This window comes from Orycteropus afer, unplaced genomic scaffold, assembly GCF_000298275.1.
Source record: "Orycteropus afer afer isolate SDZICR_OR568_19922 unplaced genomic scaffold, OryAfe1.0 scaffold00031, whole genome shotgun sequence".
NCBI lineage: Eukaryota > Metazoa > Chordata > Mammalia > Tubulidentata > Orycteropodidae > Orycteropus > Orycteropus afer.
This window is the reverse complement of record NW_006921618.1, coordinates 6,574,219-6,592,930: the sequence shown is the minus strand read 5'-3', so window position 1 is coordinate 6,592,930 and position 18,712 is coordinate 6,574,219.

The following is an 18,712-nucleotide window of genomic DNA, read 5'->3' as shown; positions in this document are numbered from 1 at the left end:
AGAGACATGTAGTTGAATGATTTTTAAATTATATTGCTTAGAACCCCTGGGAAATCAGTTTCAGGGTCAGGATATGGGGATATTGAGTGTTCAAAGCTCCAGGCCTTGTCCCACTGCCACCATAGCAGCTTCACTTAGGTCTCTTATATTTTGGAGTGCCATGTTAAGAGTTTTTAAAATAAAGGACTCTAGGGATGAAAAGGGAGGGAGGTGAGAGAAAATTGTTAGATGGGTAAGAGCTAAGTACTGACTTGGGTGAAGGGAATGGCAATATAGCAAATCGAATGACCAACACAGTAACTCAAAGAGAAAGGAAGACACAGAGTGGTGCACAGAGGTACAGACAACAAAGATAAATACTTTTGCATATACAATACTGCATTATCAGTAATAACATTAATCTACAAGTAGATACATAGGTAGATAGGCTGAATGATCAGGTATATCTAGGCAACAGAGAATATACCCATGACCATATATAAGTTTGGCAGATGATATTTCCACAGCGTATTTGCATGTGCTGTAAGAATGTCCATATAAATAGAACTAACAGGGCAAAGTTATCGTAACTTCTTAGCCACAGCCAGCCACCCTGAAGGAGTGAGTTGTTGAACCTTTTGGCTTGAGACCATGGTCATGGGGGATATCAAGCTCAGTTGGCATAACATACTACACAAAAACTTTGTTCTACATCCTACTTTGGTGAGTAGCAGCTGGGGTCTTAAAAGTGTATAAGCAGCTATCTAGATACAACAATTGGTCTCTCCTCATCCAGAGCAAAGAAAAATGAAGAAAACAAAGGCACATGGTAGCAATTAGTCCAAGGCACTAGTGGACCATGTGAATCTCAGCCTATATGATCATGAGACCAGAAAAACTAGATAGTGCCTGGCTACCACTGTTAACCATTCAGAAAGGGATCAAAACAGGAGATCCTGGATAGAGTGGGAGAAAAAAAATGAACAAAACTCAAAATCATAAAAAAGACCAGGCTTACTGGTCTGATAGAAGAGACTGGTGAAACCCCTCGTCACTCTTTGGGCCTGGAATTGAACTCACTCCAGTGGCTTCCAGCCAAACAATAGACAGACATATAAGGTAAACATTTACACCAGGTAGGTACACTCCTTAGAAAAATCAACCATGGGAGATCAGAAGGGCAGTATTTGCACAGGGAGATAGCTCAGAGGGCAGGAATGTATGGGAAAGAAGGACACAGGGAAAAGGTAACCGCAGGAAGGAAGTGGGAAGAGAGCTGTTAAATTATGGGATTACAGTCAGTGTCATGAAACAAAATGTGTATGAACTCCTGTATGGAAAATAAATTTGCTGTGTAAACTTTCACCTAAGTCACAATAAAAATAAATTAATAAGTAAACGGCTCTATGGGATTAAAAAAAAATATGTTTGTGAACCATTGTTCTAATTCAGCAACTACCTCCCCATTTTGCCTATGGACAAACTGACTCCAAAACCTATGCTTTTCCCGTAAATGATAATAATAATCACACAGGGTCCTGTGTTTTTTTTACTCATTAATCCTTGAAATCCTATGAGGGAGACACTACGTTATTTCTATTTTATAAATGAGGAAACTGGGTCTCAGGTGGTAAAGTGCCTTGCCCAAGGGTTAGAGTCCAAGGAACCTTGGCTTTAAGGGTTAGAATACCAGGAGCATAGCTCCCAAGTCCACACCCTCAGCTCCCCCAACCTGGCAGACACACCTTCTCTTTGTGTTCTGGAGAGAAGTCACTTTCTGAGGCACAAGGTAAGGCAGTATCAGAACTGGGACCAGAATTTGTATCTCCTGCCTCCCAACCCCAGCCCTGATTACCTTCTACTGTCCTGGGCATCACTTGGGCTGGAGAGGAAGATGGGTAGGACTGTGAAACCAGTCTTTGTCATCCACTGTGTGACTTGGGGCATGTGAATGAACTTCTCTGAGCCTGTTTCCTCACCTGTAGTGACTATCTCATGAGGTTATTATGAACATTAAATAAGATCATTCATATGAGTTGATTGGCAAAGGGCCTAGCACTAACAGTGAAGATCTTGGGCACCCTCAGTTCATGGGTCCAAGGAGTCCTCAAAAACTTCCTATCCCACCTACTTCCTGCTCCCTCTTCCCAGCCCCCACCCGCACACCTTGGTAACAGAGATACTAATTACAACCATTTCCATGAGCTGCTTCCTGGTTGAGTCTAATTATAGCTCTGCTGGGCAGCTCAGTCATCATCATCATGAGTATCATCAAATGAGACAGATTAACTTTGTCCTAAGTTTTATGTGATTAGATCAGCAAATTGTTTGACACCTTTGATCTCCCAGCTTGGGACATACCCATCCTGGTTGCCTTGCACAGCTTAGGAAATCACACCAGGACTGCTGGGACATGAGAAAATACAGGACATCCAGAGGTGGCCCCAGAGTCTGAACCAGCTACTGGTTTCTGGTCTGACTCAGTGCTCCAAGAAGATCAGAGTAGACAGATTGGTCCCTTTACTATGTCTGAGAGGTGATGGCTAAAGTAGTAAGGACAGAGCAGTTGGAGGCAGGGTGGAGTGGGGTGGGGAGGGAGGTGGTTGCCACCATCGTATTTGCTATAGTGGCAAAACCACAGGCTTTGGGGTTAGATGCACCTGGGTTCAAATCCAAGCCTTGTTATTTATTGATATATGATTTGGGGCAAGTTACTAACCCCTCCCTGCACCTCAGTTATCTTATGCTGTGCAATGAGGAAGAGTCAAGGAGATAATATTATTAATAAGGACCAGTCCCAGTGCCTGGCATGTAATTTTTTTAATGCCATCAAGGTGACTCTGGCTCATGGTGACCCCTGCATGTCGGGGTAGAACTATCCTCCCCAGGGTTTTCAGTGGCTGACTTTTCAGAAGTAGATCACTAAGCCTTTCTTCCAAGGCACTCTGGGTAGACTTGAACCTCCTTAACCTTTTGGTTATTAGCCAAGTGTGTTAACCGTTTGCACCTTCCAGGGCCTCCAGGCATATAATGTTAAGTGCTGTTGACTCAATCCCGACTCACAGTGACATGATGTGATAGAGTGGAACTGCCCCACAGGGTTTTCTGCCTGTAAGCTTTATGGAAGCACACCTCCAGGTCTTTCTCCCACAGAGCGCTGAGTGGGTTCAAACTGCCCACCGTTCAGTTAGCAGTCAAGTGCTTAACTCTTGTGCCAGCAGGGCTCCAGGTTTATAATACCAAAAACCAAACTCACTGCCATCAAGTCGACTCTGACTCATAGCGACCCCCTTTGAGTTTCCTAGGCGGTAGATCTCTACAGAAGTAGATTGCCCAGACTTCCTTCCACAGTGGCTGGTGGGTTTGAACTGCCAGCCTTCTGGTTAGCAGTCAAATGCCTTAGCCACTATGCCACCAGAGCTCCCTAAGGCATTTGACAGGTAACCAGAAGGTTGGCAGTTTAAACCCACCAGCCACTCCACGAAGGAAGACTGGGCAATCTATCCCTGTAAGGATTTACCACCTAGGAAACCCAAAGGGGGTTGCTATGAGTCAGAATCGACTCGATGGCAGTGAGGCTTATAGTGGGCCTGTCTAATCACCCCTTCCCTTCTCCCATCGTTCTCAGGATTACTCAAAGAGTTGATCCTCTCTGAACTCAACACCACACATGCTAACATTTACTGAGTGATGCTTCTCTCTCTGCTGGGTGCTGGCCTGGGGACTTTACATGTCTCATCTTGTTTGATACATAAAGACCACATGGGATAGGTACCATTCTTGTCTCTGATAGATGAGAAGACTGAAGCACAGAAAGCAAGTTAAGTGACTTTGTCAAGGTCACACAGCTGCACTTTGCTGCTGGTCACACTCCTGAGATGAAGTGCAGGAAGATGGGTGAGTGCTGCTGGAGAGCACAGAGAAGGCCCACAGGGCAATCAGAGAAGCTCCTAGAGGAAGAAACACCTGAGCTAAGGATTGAGCTGGGGAAAGGAGAGGAAAGGCATTACAGACAGAGGGCAGTGCACACAGAGGCCTGGAAGCAGGAAGCAAGGTGTGTTTAGGGGGACTAACTGACCATGTTTTATTATGGCTCAAGCATGTGAGGGAGGAACACTGAGAGATGAGGCTGGAAAGGATTCAGCTCCCGGTGGCAGGGGCAGAAGGGAAAACTTGGAAACCAGGCCAAGGTTCGTGGTCTGTCTTCTGTCAGCTCCAAGGAGTCAGCATGCAAAGTAGAGGAGTGAAAGGATCATACAGTTAGTTTAGAAAGTTCTGCTTGGAGCCCACCAAGGGATGAGGGATTGGAGGGAGCTATAATTGGAGGTCAAGGAGAGCAGAGGGCTAACCAGGGAAGGCTTCCTGGGGCAGGGGAAGAACCAAGAGGGCCTGGGCAGAGGCACTGAGTGACCGATGGCAGCTGTCAGGAAGGCAGGAAAGGCATGGTAGGAGCCGTGCTTGGGAGCGGGTGGCTTAGTGGTATTGTGAGCGGCCAGGGAGCGATGGTGAGGTTACTGGCCAGGTTTGGGGATTAGAGTAGGAGTGGCTTCCAGAGTGGGCACAGAGTGGGCATTGGCAGCACTAGGCAAGGCTCTCAACACTTCTGGGGGCCCCCAGGCAGATGAGTCAGTGCCAGGCCAGTGGGTTAGTATGTGCCAGCTCCCAGCATGTGTAGGCAAGTTGCCCATGGCTAGCACTTGGGAAGCCCAGCCCTAGGATTCTGGTCCAGACCAGGGTTATCCACTCATCTGGCTGGCAGGGCTGCTGTCTTCTCAGAGGAGGCTGGCTGTTAGCAGTCTTGACTTTCCATGTATGTTCTGTGCCCTTGGCATTCGAGGGTCTCCCTGAGTCTTACCATTGGCCACCCCAGCCTCCCTTCTCCTGCCCACCATCTCCCTTTTTGTGCATAGGCCTCTGGCTCCATCTGACTCCTTGGCTGTACAAACTTAGTCTGCAGTACTTAGGCCCCTCCCAGGGCCTCTGGGAGGCAATTTCCTATTCAATTATAACCTGTAGCCATGAAGTCAATTTCAACTCGTGTTACAGAGTAGAACTGCTCCATAGGGTTTTCTTGTCTCTAATCTTTAGGAACAGATTGCCAGGCCTTTCTTCTGTGGTACCCCTGGGTGGATTTGAACCACCGACCTTTAGGTTGCAGATAGCTTGTGCCACTCAGTGACTCAGTTATATCCCTCCCTATTTCCCTCTTCCCAGAATGGGGCAGCCTCTAACCTCCAAAGGAGTTGGCCTGGAGAGCTAGACCCTGGGCAGTGGAACAAGAAGGGAGAAAGAGCCGGGACCCTAGGTCAGGAAGATCTAGGTTCAAGTGCCAGCTCAGCCACTAATTGGCAAGCTACTTTCTTTCTCAGAGCCTCAGTCTCTGCATCTGTAAAATGGGGATCCAGAGCTTATTCCACAGGGTGATCATAAGACACAAATGACCTAACAATATAAAAGAGCCAAGGGAACTGGGCAGCACTGTGACTATGGCAAGGTCAGTGGCTCTGTGTTTTGTCTTAGAGCACAGCCAATTCTTCTTCTATATAATAACCTTTTTATGTTAGAGCAGTTTCAGATTTGCAGAATTATTATGAAGATATTCCAGAGCTCCCTATATCCTGCACCTAGTTTCCCTTATATTAACGTCTTACGTTATGTAGTACCTTTTTCAAAATTACTGAAACAATGTTGATACATTATTATTAATAAAAAACCCTTTATCTAGATGTCCTAAATTTTTCCCTACTGACCATTCCCTGTTCCAGGATCCCATCCATGACACCACATCACATCTAGTTGTTACATCTCCTTAGGTTCCTCTTGGTTGGACAGTCACAGATGCCTAGTTCCTTATTTTGGATGACCTTGACAGTTTTGAGACATACTGGTCAGGTGTTTTGTAGACTGTCCCTCAGTTGGAATTTGTCTGATGTTTTCTCATTAGACTGGGTGATGTTCTTTTGGGAGGAAGCCACAGAGGGCAAGTGCTAGTAAAAAACAAACCCATTGCCACCAAGACAATTCCAACTCATAGCAACCCTATAGGACATAGTAGAACTGCCTTATAAGGTTTCCAACACTGTAAATCCTAAGGATACATATTATCAATATGACTTGGCATTGTTGATGTTAACCTTGACCACCTGGGCAACTAGTTATTTTGCCCTGAGTACAGTAGCATGGATCGATCAATGCCCAAGTGTTGGCTGAACTAAAAAACAAACCACCAAAAACCAAACCCACAGCCATCAAATCAGTTCTGACTCATAGCAACCCACCCCATAGGTTTTCCAAGGCTGTAAATCTTTATAGAAGCAGTCTGCCTCATCTTTCTCCCATGGAGCAGCTAACCTTTTGGTTGGCAGCCTGGTGCCATAACCACAGCACCACCAGAGCTCCTTTAAACTAAGGACAGAGGAGGAAAATATGCATCAGAGAAGCAGGAAATGGGAGGGACGGTGGAAGAAAATAGAAGCAGATATGGGGTGGGTGGTGCTGTGTGTCCTTCACATGCCAGCTCACTTGGGGATGAGCTGCTACATACCAGGAAGTTCATGTTTCAGTTCATTTAAGCTTCACAACAACCCTCTTTACAGGTGAGAAAACTGAGGCCCTAAGAGAGGAAAGGACATACCCAAGGTCACATGAACCAGGGAACTAGGATTGGGCCCCAGTCTTTCTTTACTGCCTCAGTCTTCCCACTATTGCATGACTATCTTGAATCTGTGTTCCAGGAGAGTGGGTTAGGGAGGGTGTGTTCCTGGTACAGACCGTTTCTAACTCACTTCATTCCACAAAAGAGTCATGATGGGTTATGACTAAAACACATTCAGTAAAACAATATGCAATAAAAATGGAAAATCAGGATTAAGGAAAATAAAGTAGAAATCTGGACCAAGAAAAAACTCACCACAAAGGTCAATAAAGTTCCCATCGATGAGTTTCTGATCTGGCTGTGAGCTTCCCACCAGCCAAGGAAAAGAGGGATACAACCCAACTCCTATGATTCCTATTATCAAAAAGCAAGGAAGCAGTTTACTTATTCAGAGACTTTGTGGTAAATTAAAAAAGAAACTGGTCACATGAAAATGTCTCATGTAAAAGACACTGAGAAATGTAATAGCAGTCAGAGTTGTGGCATCTTCAGGAGTAGTGACCACTGCTTTACTACCTTTTCCTTTGTCCAAAGTTGTTCTCTTTGAATTTTACTTGATTGCCATCAAGCATCTGAAGTCTACTATTTCTTCTTTGTTAAATTCACAGATGCCTGTGTCCTAGGGAAAATTTGGGATACAAATTAACCCAGTTATCTGAGTACTAGGGTCTGTGCTGGGCACTGGGGATGGTGGGTAATAAGAATATTATTGCCTCTTCCTCCAGGTCCTCCATCCTGGGGAGACAGGTGTCTGAATGTAATGCAGGTGCTATGCTTAGGCACACCAGAGCAAAGGAAGTGATTGCCTCCGACTAGAGAGAAGGGGAAGGCTTCATGGAGGAGGCAGATCTGAAATGGAGAGCAGTAGCCAACATGGAGAATGTACAGTCTTGGGAAAGGGCATATCAGCCTGCAAGTCCCTCAAGGATGGGGACTGCGTCTTTCTCAGGCCTTCCCCCCTCATCTTGCAGCATAGGGACTGAGTAGCACCAAGAGTCAGTGGATCCCTGTTAGGCGAGGGGTCAGGATAATGGCTACATGTCTGTGGGAGAGGGTGTATAGGGGATGAGCCTGGAGAGGTAGGTTTTGGCCAGACTGGGGAGTCCTTGAATGCCAAGCTAAGGAGTTTAGACTTTGTTGTTTAGGCAGTCAGGATCCATTAAAGGCTTTTGAGCCTTGTGTTTCATAAGTAACCATAATACAAATAATAACAACTAACACTGAGTGGGTACTTGCTGTGTGACAGCACTGTTCTAAGTGCTTTGCCTATATTAACTCACTTAAGTATTGCAACAGCTCTGGTGGTGTAGTGCTGAAGGCATTTGACTGCCAACCAGAAGGCTGGTGGTTCAAACCCACAAGCTACTCCTTGGAAGGAAGATTGGGCAATCTACTTCATAGTGATTCAGCATCGGAAACCCAGGGAGAGGTTGCTATGAGTCAGATAGAACTAGATGGCAGTGAGGGAGGGAGGGAGGAACTATCATTGTCACCATCACTGCACAGAGGAGACAACTGGCACAGAGAGGCTGAGTCACTTACCTAAGATCACACAGCTGGAAAGTGGCAGAATGGGAATCTGAATGAGGTTTGGATCTACTATATTATGATACCAGTTAAATAGAAGTATTCAGCGAACATGAGTATGTGTTAGGCAACATATAAGAAGTTAATGGATCCCAGCCAGTTACCAGCAGCAAAGGCAGGAACGGATGGATGGCACAGTTAAACACTGAATTACTAACTGAAAAGTTGGCAGTTTGAATCCACCCAGAGGTGCCTCAGAAGAAAGGCCTGGTGATGTGCTTCTGAAAGGTACAGTTCTACCCTGCAGCACACGGGATCGTCATGAGTCAGACTGATAGCAGCTATGTTTTGTTTTTTTGGTTCGCAAAGGACAGCATCCTAAGGAGCTGAGGCTTAGAAATAGAATGTGAAAACAGCTCAGAGGGTGTGGCTGATGAGTCCCTGGCCTCCGAATTTCATTCACAGGGCTGCTCCTTCCTGCCTATGACATGTTCCAAGATTCCTTGAAGATCCCCCGCCTTGGGCAAACCAACCACAGGAGCCATCTGAGTGACTAATGCAGTCTGGGCAGATGGGATCATGCCCAGGACCACTGGGCCACGAGGACCTTTCTTTGTTGTCAGAAACGCAAGAGCATTTATAGCTTGTCCCATTTCTGTTCAGCCTGGGTCTTTGCTCTCTGCAGGGTGGGGTTTCCAGAGCTGGGTGCCCCTCACATCTCATCTGGCTATTTTCACCTTTTCTGTGGAGCTAAGGGCCTAGGGGACCAGGGACAGGCAATCCAGTCTGCAAGGAACTGTGGTTCCCACTCCCTTCTTGGTCTCTGCCATGCCCTTCTCATGAGTACCAGGCCCAGATTCAACCCAGATTTCTCCTCCATGGGCCCGAGAGGAACTGAGCAGACCAAGGCGGAGGCTCTCCACAAAGCAGCTGTTGTTCTTCCCCTTTCTCCGATGCTTGAGGTGCTGGGTGTGGCACCTACAACCACAAATGAGGCAATTAGGAAGAACTAGCCCTGGCTGCTCTGCCTGCCCAGCACTTCTGTCTGCCCAGGGCGCTGGCACTCTGCAAGTTCCCCACCCACCACAGCAGCTCCCGCTTCCTCAGTGGGCCCTGGACCAGGAGCCTGGGACCCAGGTTCTCAGCCTGGCTCTGCCACTCACTATCTGTGTGGCCTTGGGTCCTCCGGAGACAGTGTAATGAAGTCCGGGCGGGGGTGTGGGGTTTGGAGTTGGGCAGGCAAGGATTTACATCCCAGCTCCCTCACTCTCTAGCCAGGTGGCGGCCTGAGGCAAGTCGTTGTCTTTGTCCCCCTCCTCTTCCACCTCCTCTTCCTCCTCCTTGGTCTTCTGTGTAAAGTAGAGTTAATGATTCTCACCTCATGCTCATGTTTTAGTTGAGTGCTTGTATTTAACGGGCACAATAACATAGTAGATCCAAACCTCATTCAGATTCCTGCTCTGGCACTTTGAGCAAGTGAGTCAACCTCTCTGTGCCTCAGTTGTCTCATCTGTGAAACGAGGGTGACAATGACAGCTCCTCCCTCGTAGGGCTAGTGTAATACTTAAATGACTTAATACAGACAAAGCACTTAGAATAGTACTGGGCTCTCAGCAAGTACCCCCTCAGTTGTTATTATTTGTATTATGGTTACTTTAGAGACACAAGGTTTAAAAGCCTTTAATGAATCCCTACCTCCTGAAGGTTTTGTCAAGTAGCACATAATGGACATTCAGTCTATCTAGCCCCCTTACACACACACACACACACACACACACACACACACACACGCACCCCTCCTGCTTAGCTGATAAGCTAAGATAAGGCTCTGGGTGGGTGTGGGGATCGAAGGAAACAGTGAACAGAAGGTCCCGGGCCTCCTGGGATAGGGCTGCCACTGTGAGCGGAATGTCGCTTACCCACTGGGGCTTGTGTTGCACCCACCTAGCAAAGCCCTCTAAGCGATTCCCAGGGCTGAGGTGAGTGCACTTTCACTTTAGGGCCCAGAACCAGGAGTATCAGGAAGGGCCCCTCCACCTCTATGAGATGAAAAATAAACAGTGCTCCATCTCAGCCAATTTCTGCTTGGGAGGTGTGTGAGCGCCCCTGGTCATTCACCCACTGGCTGCAGTGGGACCGTGGGGATGCAGGATCTCAGGAGACCCAGCCCTGCCTTCAAGGTTCTCCCATCCAGCACGCTGAGCGCTAATAGAAGGAAGCGAGGGAGGCAGGGCTGTGTGGGAACACACGGAGCAGAGCCAAACCCTGCCTGCAGGTGGGGAATGGTGGTCAGGAGAAGGTCCCAGAAGGATGATCTCATAACTGAGGGGGAAGCAGGAGGAGCCATTGCTTAACTGCACCTGGGCAAATTACTTCCCTGAGCCTCAGTTTTGTTCTGTATGTTGTTGTTATGTGCCCTCGAGTCGGACCCGACTCATGGCGACCTCTCCTTGGGTTTCCCAGGCAGTATCACTACAGAAGTAGATTGCCCAACCTTCCTTCCAATGATTGGCTGGTGGGTTTGAACCGCCAGCCTCCTGGTTAACAGTCAAGTGCCTTAGGCACTACGCTACCAGAGCTCCGGTATAAGGGGGGCAAATGATACCTGCTTCAGAGGGAAGTACGAGAGGCTTAAATGAAGTTATGAGTGTAAACCACTTGCCATCAGATTGATTCCAACTCATAGTGACCCCATGTGTGTCAGAGTAGAATGTGTTCTATAGGAAAGTCAGTGGCTGATTATTCAGAAGTAGATTGCCAGGCCTTTCTTCAGAGGCATCTCTAGGTAGCCTTGAACTGCCAGATTTTCGGCTAGCAGCCAGGCATATTGTTTTTACCACCCACGGATTCCTGGTGGGTGTGAAGGACCCAACAAATACTTTCTACAGTGCCCAAGAAATAGTGGCACTGGGTCCAGTTTTTTGTTTTGTTTTGTTTTGTTTGGGCCAGGCTGAAGGAGCCCTAGTGGTTAAGTTCTCAGCTGCTAACCAAAAGGTGGATGGTTCGAACCCACCAGATACTCTGTGGGAGAAAGCTGTGGCATTCTGCATCTGTAAAGATTATAGCCTTGGAAACCCTATGGGGCAGACCCTGTCTGTCCTATAGTGTCACTGAGAGTTGGCATCAACTGGACGGCAGTGGGTTTGTGCCTGGCTGAGGAGCTATATGGTGAACTGAGTTTCTTTTTCAAGGGTCTTTTCCCTTGAAAAGCAGTTGACACTTATTAATTTCCCCACTGAGGGATGTGGAAGCTGCCAATCAGAGAGATTTGTTCTCTGCTCAGGGCACACAGCACTTCAACTGGGCACTGGAGTCAGAACCAAGGCCTGCCTCCTCCTAAACCCATACTCATCTCAAGACTCAGGACCTTCTTAGACACCAGGGGACACACCTGAAGGCCCATACCTTCTCGACCGGGTTCCATACCCCAGGGTTGTGGAGCCCTGGGTTTCTACTCTCTGTGTCCTCCATCTCGGGCCTTCAAGCCTCCTCCTGGACTCAGTTCCTCTCTTACTTTCCCCCATTTTTCAGGAAGATGCTCAGGCTCCCTTCATTCCAGACTGAGGCCCCACATGTCATCTGTGCCCTCTTGTCAGCGAGGAGGCTGGTCTGGCTTCTCCCTCCCCAGGCATAGGGAGGCCTGTGGGATGGAGCTTCTTAAAACCAGCAAGCGACTTTAGAGATTCTCAGAATTCGGGGAGGAGCCCTATGGTCAGGTCTAGGCAGGGAAGGTAGTGGAGGATGGTGATGATGAGGAGGGATAGTCTGATGAATTGAGGCCTGTTTGCTGCTCATTAAGACCATGTGCAGGCCCTTTGCCATCCAGAAGAACTGAATGGTGCCCAGCTACCACTACTGAGCATTTCGATAGAAGATTCTACAGAAAACTCCTGATCAAAGGGGGAAATGCAGAACAAGAGGTAAATTCTTATGGAATCCAGATTTTCTGGAGCCATGGAGGCTGGATGAATCACTGGAATTAGTGCCCTGAGATAATCTTTAAAACTTAAACCAGAAATATCCCTTGAAGTCTTCTTAAAATGAAACATGTCTGTCTTGAGCACTGTGCTCTTTTCAGATCTGTCTCTATGGGATCAAACTGACTGCAGCAACTGGAAAGATTAGATGGAACTTTAGGGGCAGTGAGTTTATGTTAATGGGAGAGGAACAACTCAGAAAAGGAGGGTGAGAACGGTTGGACAAGTCAAAGAATGGAATCATTGTCATTGAATGGTACATGCAGAAACTGTTGAATTTGTGTATGCTCTACTGTGTATATTCTCAGCAACAACAAATAAATTGTACTTAAAAAAGAAAAAGATTGGGCAAGTATTGTGCAAAATCTTCATACCATTTTGGTTTTAGCAAAAGAACTCTTCTCCCCCCACAGTCACCCAGATAAAAGCAAAACTACTCCAAGTCACCCCTGCTGACCTCTAGGGCTGCACAGAACCCAATCTGAAACCATTAGCACTGTGGGAAGAGTAGTGGCTGGAACTGAGAGAACCAGGACTGAGTTCTGGCTCTGCCACTAATTTGTTGTGTAACCCTTGGATACATGTCTAACCCTCTGAGCCTTACCTACCTCCTCTTCACCTCATATAAAAAGAGGAAGGTGGGTTGCTTGATTGCAGCATCCCAGTTAGATAGGATATTCTAAGACTCTAACCCCAGGTGGATTTTTTCCCTCATCAGAATGATCCAGGCTGGCTGTCTGCAGAAAGATGCTTTATTTGACAGGGCAGACAGGCTTTAAGGTAGTATGCTTCTTTTCACTGCGGACATACAAACACAATTGAGGGGCCATTAAGCAATGATGCCACAGAGAACTGTCATTTGTTGAGCACCTACTATGTACCAGGCCCTAGGCTACATGCTTTACATATTAATTCACCTAATCCTCCCAACAGCCTTGTTAGTTCGGTTTTATTATAACCCCATTTTACAAATGAGGATGCTAAGGATCTGGTAGTGTAGTGCCTAAGGCACTTGACTGCCAACCAGAAGGCTGGCGGTTCAAACCCACTAGCCGTTTCTTGGAAGGAAGGTTGGGCAATCTACTTCTGTAGTGATACTGCCTCAGAAACCCAAGGAGGGGTCGCTGTGAGTCAGGTCCAACTTGAAGGCACATAACAACAACAACAACATCAAGGATCAGCGGAGTCAAGGGAGTTGACCATCTTAGCACAGCATGAAGAGTGATGCTGGGATTCAAACCCAGATCTGCCTGGCTTGAAAGCCCTATTCCTTGTACAAAGCAAGGTCCCAGCTTCTGGGTCCAGGTTGATATCTTAGGAGTCAGAGTGTGTCCCAAAATTGTCTGTACCCTGAGGCCAGGTGTCATGGTTTTAGAAAAATCCCATCTGTAACCAGAGTTAAGGAGCCTTGATGGTGAAAGAGTTACATGCTCAGCTCCTAACCAGAAGGTCAGCAGTTCAAACCCACTCTGCAGGAGAAAAGACCTGGTGATCTGTAAAGATTACAGCCTGGAAAACCCTATGGGGGCAATTCTACTCTGTCCTATAGAGTCACTAGGAGCAGAATTGACTCAATAGCACACAATAACAACAACCAGAGTTAAGTGAAGAAGGCTTGGAATCCTTTCTATCTCTGAGGTGGGTAATGGGAACTCTGTCACCCAGTGAGAGTGGGACAGAAGGTTCCAGAATCAAAATTCTTTCCAGGCACCTTGCCTCCTCCAGGGTCAGTGCCATACCCCTAGACACACTTCCTTTGTCCTTGGGCATTACAAAGTTAGCCACACAAAGATTTTAAAGGCACTCTCCCAGGATAATTTTCACCTCCCCTCCTTGTTCCACCATTCATCTTAGCAACTGTTTATTGAGCACCTACTGTGTGCCAGGTGATGGGATTATCTGTTGTTGGTCTTGGAAGACCAGGTCTTATCCTTGATAAAGCTCACAGTTCTTGGAAGCAGGGAGGAAAAAAAACAGTAAAGAAGTAAAAACAAAACAAACAAAAAAAGAGCAGACTGCAACAAATACTGTAAAGGAGAAAACAGGGTATTGCCATAGAGAATTGATCTCACACAACCCCTTAACTAGGGTGGTCAGCACATTTGAGGAGGTGGCATTTGAGATCTGAAGCAGAACCCAGCCATGGGAGGAAAAGAGATGAGGAGAGAATGTTCCAGACAAAAGAGCAGGTACAAAAGTCTTGGGGGAAGGAGAATCTTAAATAATTTTGAGGAACTGACTGAAAGCCACAGAAGCTGGGGCCTGAGTGAGTGAGGTGGGAGGAAGCGCAGGATGAGGTGGCCGAGGTGGGCCGGGACTATGGGGGATGCTGGTGAAAGATTCAGATTTTATTCCAGGAGTGGTAAGATGAGCTTTATTTTTAAAGACTCACTGGTTGTTGAGTAAGGAGCTTTGCTGGTGTAGTGGTTAAGGCATCTGGCTGGTAACCAAAAGGTCAGCGGTTCCAACCCACCAGCTGCTCTGCAAAAGAAAAATGAGGTAGTCTGCTTCTGTAAAGGTTTATAGCCTTGGAAACCCAGTAGTTGCTGTGAGTCAGAATTGACTCGATGGCATTAAGTTTGGTTTTGGTTTGGTGCAGAGTGAGTTGTAAAGGACAAGAATGGAAGCCGAGAGACCAGTCAGGAGCCATCATTGTCACTGTCCCTGTGCCCAGGGGCAGTCTCCTTCCCTCTCTAAGCCCATTTCTTCACACATTTGTGACTGTGAGAATCAAATATGGGAATAAATAGAAATGCCCTTTAAAAAGCTGAAAAATATGTGTAAAATTCAGGGGATTCCACATCTTATTAGAAATGAACAGTCCTTTAGGCAGCTGCTGGGCTAGATTTTCCAGGGTTCATGGGTGGAAGGGAGACTCAAGGGTGCCCAGAGTCCCTACCTGAGCACCCCACAACTAGAAGAGTGCACTTTTCCAAGTTAGGGTCACAGGAGACCCTGGGATTCCTCAGGGTCTGGGCAGGGGACACCTGCTTGAGGCTTTTGACTCCTGATAGGAAAGGTAGGAGGGAATGTCACCTTCCTGGTTTCTTCATTTTCCCCAAAGCAATGGTTCTTAATGTTTTGGTAAGAGGGTCACACCTTGAGCCTTGAGACAAAGTGTTGGATTTACACCCCACACCCCCAGAGTGTACATTTTTCATTCTTTGTCAAGGGAGTCCTCTGGAACTCCTGAAACTCATTCATGAACTCTGATTTAGAGACTCCTGAGCTAGGGGAGGGAGCTCTGGTAGCGTAGTGCCTAAGGTACTTAACTGCTAACCAGAAGGCTGGTGTTCAAACCCACCAGCCACTCCTCGGAAGGAAGGTTGGGCAATCTACTACCATAGTAATACTGCCTCAGAAACCCAAGGGGGGTTGCTATGAGTCGGGTCTGACTCAACGGCACATAACAACAACAACAAGCTAGAGGAAGGGGGAAATGACAGGGGAGATCCCTCCCTTTTTTAATTCTACCTCCCCCCCTTCTAATCTTTCTAACTCTAATGGGGGAAACCCTTGTGCCACCTAAAGGCTGATGGTGGGTGAATCTCTCTTACCTGCTCTGTGTCAAGTACGGGGTATCTTACTAATTCTTGACTCTGGACCTGCCATGTTGTTGTTGTTAGGTGCCGTCAAGTCGGTTCTGACTCACACCAATCCTATGTACAGCGGAGCAAAACGCTGCCCAGTCCTGCGCCATCCTCATAATCATTACTATGCTCGAACTCATCATCGCAGCCACTGTGTCGCTCCACCTCATTGAGGCCCTTCCCCTTTTTCTCTGACCCTCCACTTCACCAAGCATGATGTCCTTCTCCAGGGACTGGTCCCTTCTGACAACATGACCAAAGCAGCAAAGATGAACTCTGGCCATTCTCACTTCTAAGGAGCATTCCAGCTGCACTTCTTCCAAGACAAGATTTGTTCATTCTTCTGGCAGTGCATTTTCAATATTCTTCACCACCATCACAATTCAAATGCATCAATTCTTCTTTAGTCTTCCTTATTCATTGTCCAGCTTTCATATAAATATGAGGCCATTGAAAATACCATGGCTGGGGGCAGGCACACTTTAGTCTTCAAAGTGACATCTTTACTCTTTCACACTTTAAAGAGATCTTTTTGCAGCATATTTGCCCAGTGTAATATGTTGTTTGATTTCTTTTTTTAACATTTTTTTTTTAATTGTGATTTGGGTGAAAGTTTATAGAGCAAATTCACTTTCCATACAGTGGCTCACATGCTTTGCCTCCTGACATTGACTACAATTTACCACACAATACAACAACTCCTTCTTAACTGCTGCTTCCATGGGCAAGAGCTCTGGTGGTGCTATGGTTAAAGCTGATAGCTGCTAACCAAAAGATCCATGGTCCAAACCCACAAGCTGCTCAGCAGGAGAAAGAGGAGGAAGTCTGCTTCCAAAAGATGTTCAGTTTTGGAAACCTTATTGGGCAATTCTGCTCTGTCCTGTGGTGGCCCTGTGAGTCGGGATCAACTCAATAGCAGTGGGTTTGGTTGGTTTTGGTTGGCTTCCATGGACGTTGATTGTGAACCCAAGTAAAATGAAATCCTTGACAACTTCAGTCTTTTCTCCATTTATCATGATGTTGCTTATTGGTCCAGTTGTGAGGATTTTTGTTTCCTTTATGTTGAAGTGTAATCCATACTGAAGGCTATAGTCTTTAATCTTCATCTGTAAGTACTTAAGTCTTCCTTACTTTTAGCAAGCAAGGTTGAGTCATCTGCGTATCGCAGGTTGTTAACGAGTCTTCCTCCAATCCTGATGCCACATTCTTCTTCCAGCTTCTCGGGTTATTTGCTCAGCATAGAGATAGAGTAAGTGTGGTGAAAGGATACAACCCTTATGCCCTTCCTGATTTTAAACCATGCAGTATCCCCTTGTTCTGTTTGAAAGACTGCCTCTTGGTCTATGTACATATTCCTCATGAGCACAAGTCAGTGTTCTGGAATTCCCATTCTTCACAATATTATCCACAATTTGTTATGATCCACCCCGTGGAATGCCTTTGTATAGTCACTAAAACACAAGTAAACCTCTTTCTGGTATTCTTTGCTTTCAGGCAAGATCCATCTGACATCAGCAATGATATTCCTTATTCCATGTCCTCTACTGAAACTGGTTTCAATTTCTGATAGTTCCTGTTGATGTACTACTGCAACTGTTTTTTAATTATTTCCAGCAAAATTTTACTTGTGTGTAATATTAATGATACAATATTGTTCAGTAAAATTTTACTTGTGTGTGATACTAATAATATTGCTCGATAATTTCCACATTCTGTTGGAGTATGTTTCTTTGGAATGGGCACAAATATGGATCTCTTCTAGTCAGTTGCCCAGGTAATTGTCTTCCAGATTTCTTGGCATAGATGAGTGAGCACTTCCAGCACTGTATCCATTTGTTGAAACATCTCAATGGATATTCTGTCAATTTCTGGAGCCTTATATTTTGCCAATTTCTTCAGTGCAGCTTGGACTTTTTCCTTTAATACCATCAGTTCTTGATCATATGCTACCTCCTGAAATGGCTGAATGTTGACCAATTCTTTTTGGTACCATGACTGTATTTTTTCTGTCTTCTTTTGATGTTTCCTGCATTATTCAGTATTTTGGCCATAGAATCCTTCAGTATTGCAACTCAAGGCTTAAATTTGTTCTTCAGTTCTTTCAGTTTGGGAAATGCCAAGCATGTTCTTCCCTTTTGATTTTCTAACTCCAGATCTTTGCACATTTATTTTAATACTTTGTCTTCTGAGCCACCCTCTGAAATCTTCTGTTCAGCTCCTTTTACTTCATCATTTCTTCCATTTGCTTTAGTTACTGTAGGTTCAAGAGCAAGTTTGAGTCTCTTCTGACACCCATTTTGGTCTTTTCTTTCTTTCCTGCCTTTTTTTTTGCTTTCTTGTATGATGTCCTTGGTGTCATCCCACAACACATCTGGTCTTTGGTCACTGGTGTTCAATACATCCACTCTATTCTTCAGATGGTCTCTAAATTCAGGTGGGATATACTCAAGATCTTATTTTGGCTCTTGTAGACAGGTTTTAATTTTTGTCACCTTCAACTTAAACTTGCATATGGTCAATTAATGGTCTGTTCCACAGTCAGCCCCTGACCTTGTTTTGACTGATACTGAGCTTCTCCATTGTCTTTTTCCACAAATGTTGTCAATTTTATTTCTTTGTATTCCATCTGGTGAAGTTTGAATATATAGTTGCCTTTTTTTCTTTTTCTTTTTTTTTAATGTTGTAATAAAAAGATATGTGAAGTAATCTTGCAGAATTCTATCATAATATCTCGGGCATCATTTCAGTCACCAGGCCATATTTTCCAATTCTTGTTTCTTTGTTTCTTCTTTGAATCTGCCATGGAGACCCCTTCATTGAAGTGGGACTTAACGTTTCTTACTAGAAGGGAGGGGTCGCTGCGAGGCTCCTTCCTTCCAGCTAAGGGCAGTGTCCTGGGGTGTTCCCTCTCTCCACCTCAAGGGAAAGGCGCGCCAGACCTCGGTGGGGTGGGGTCTCTTTAGCGGGGGAGGGGACTAGGAAAG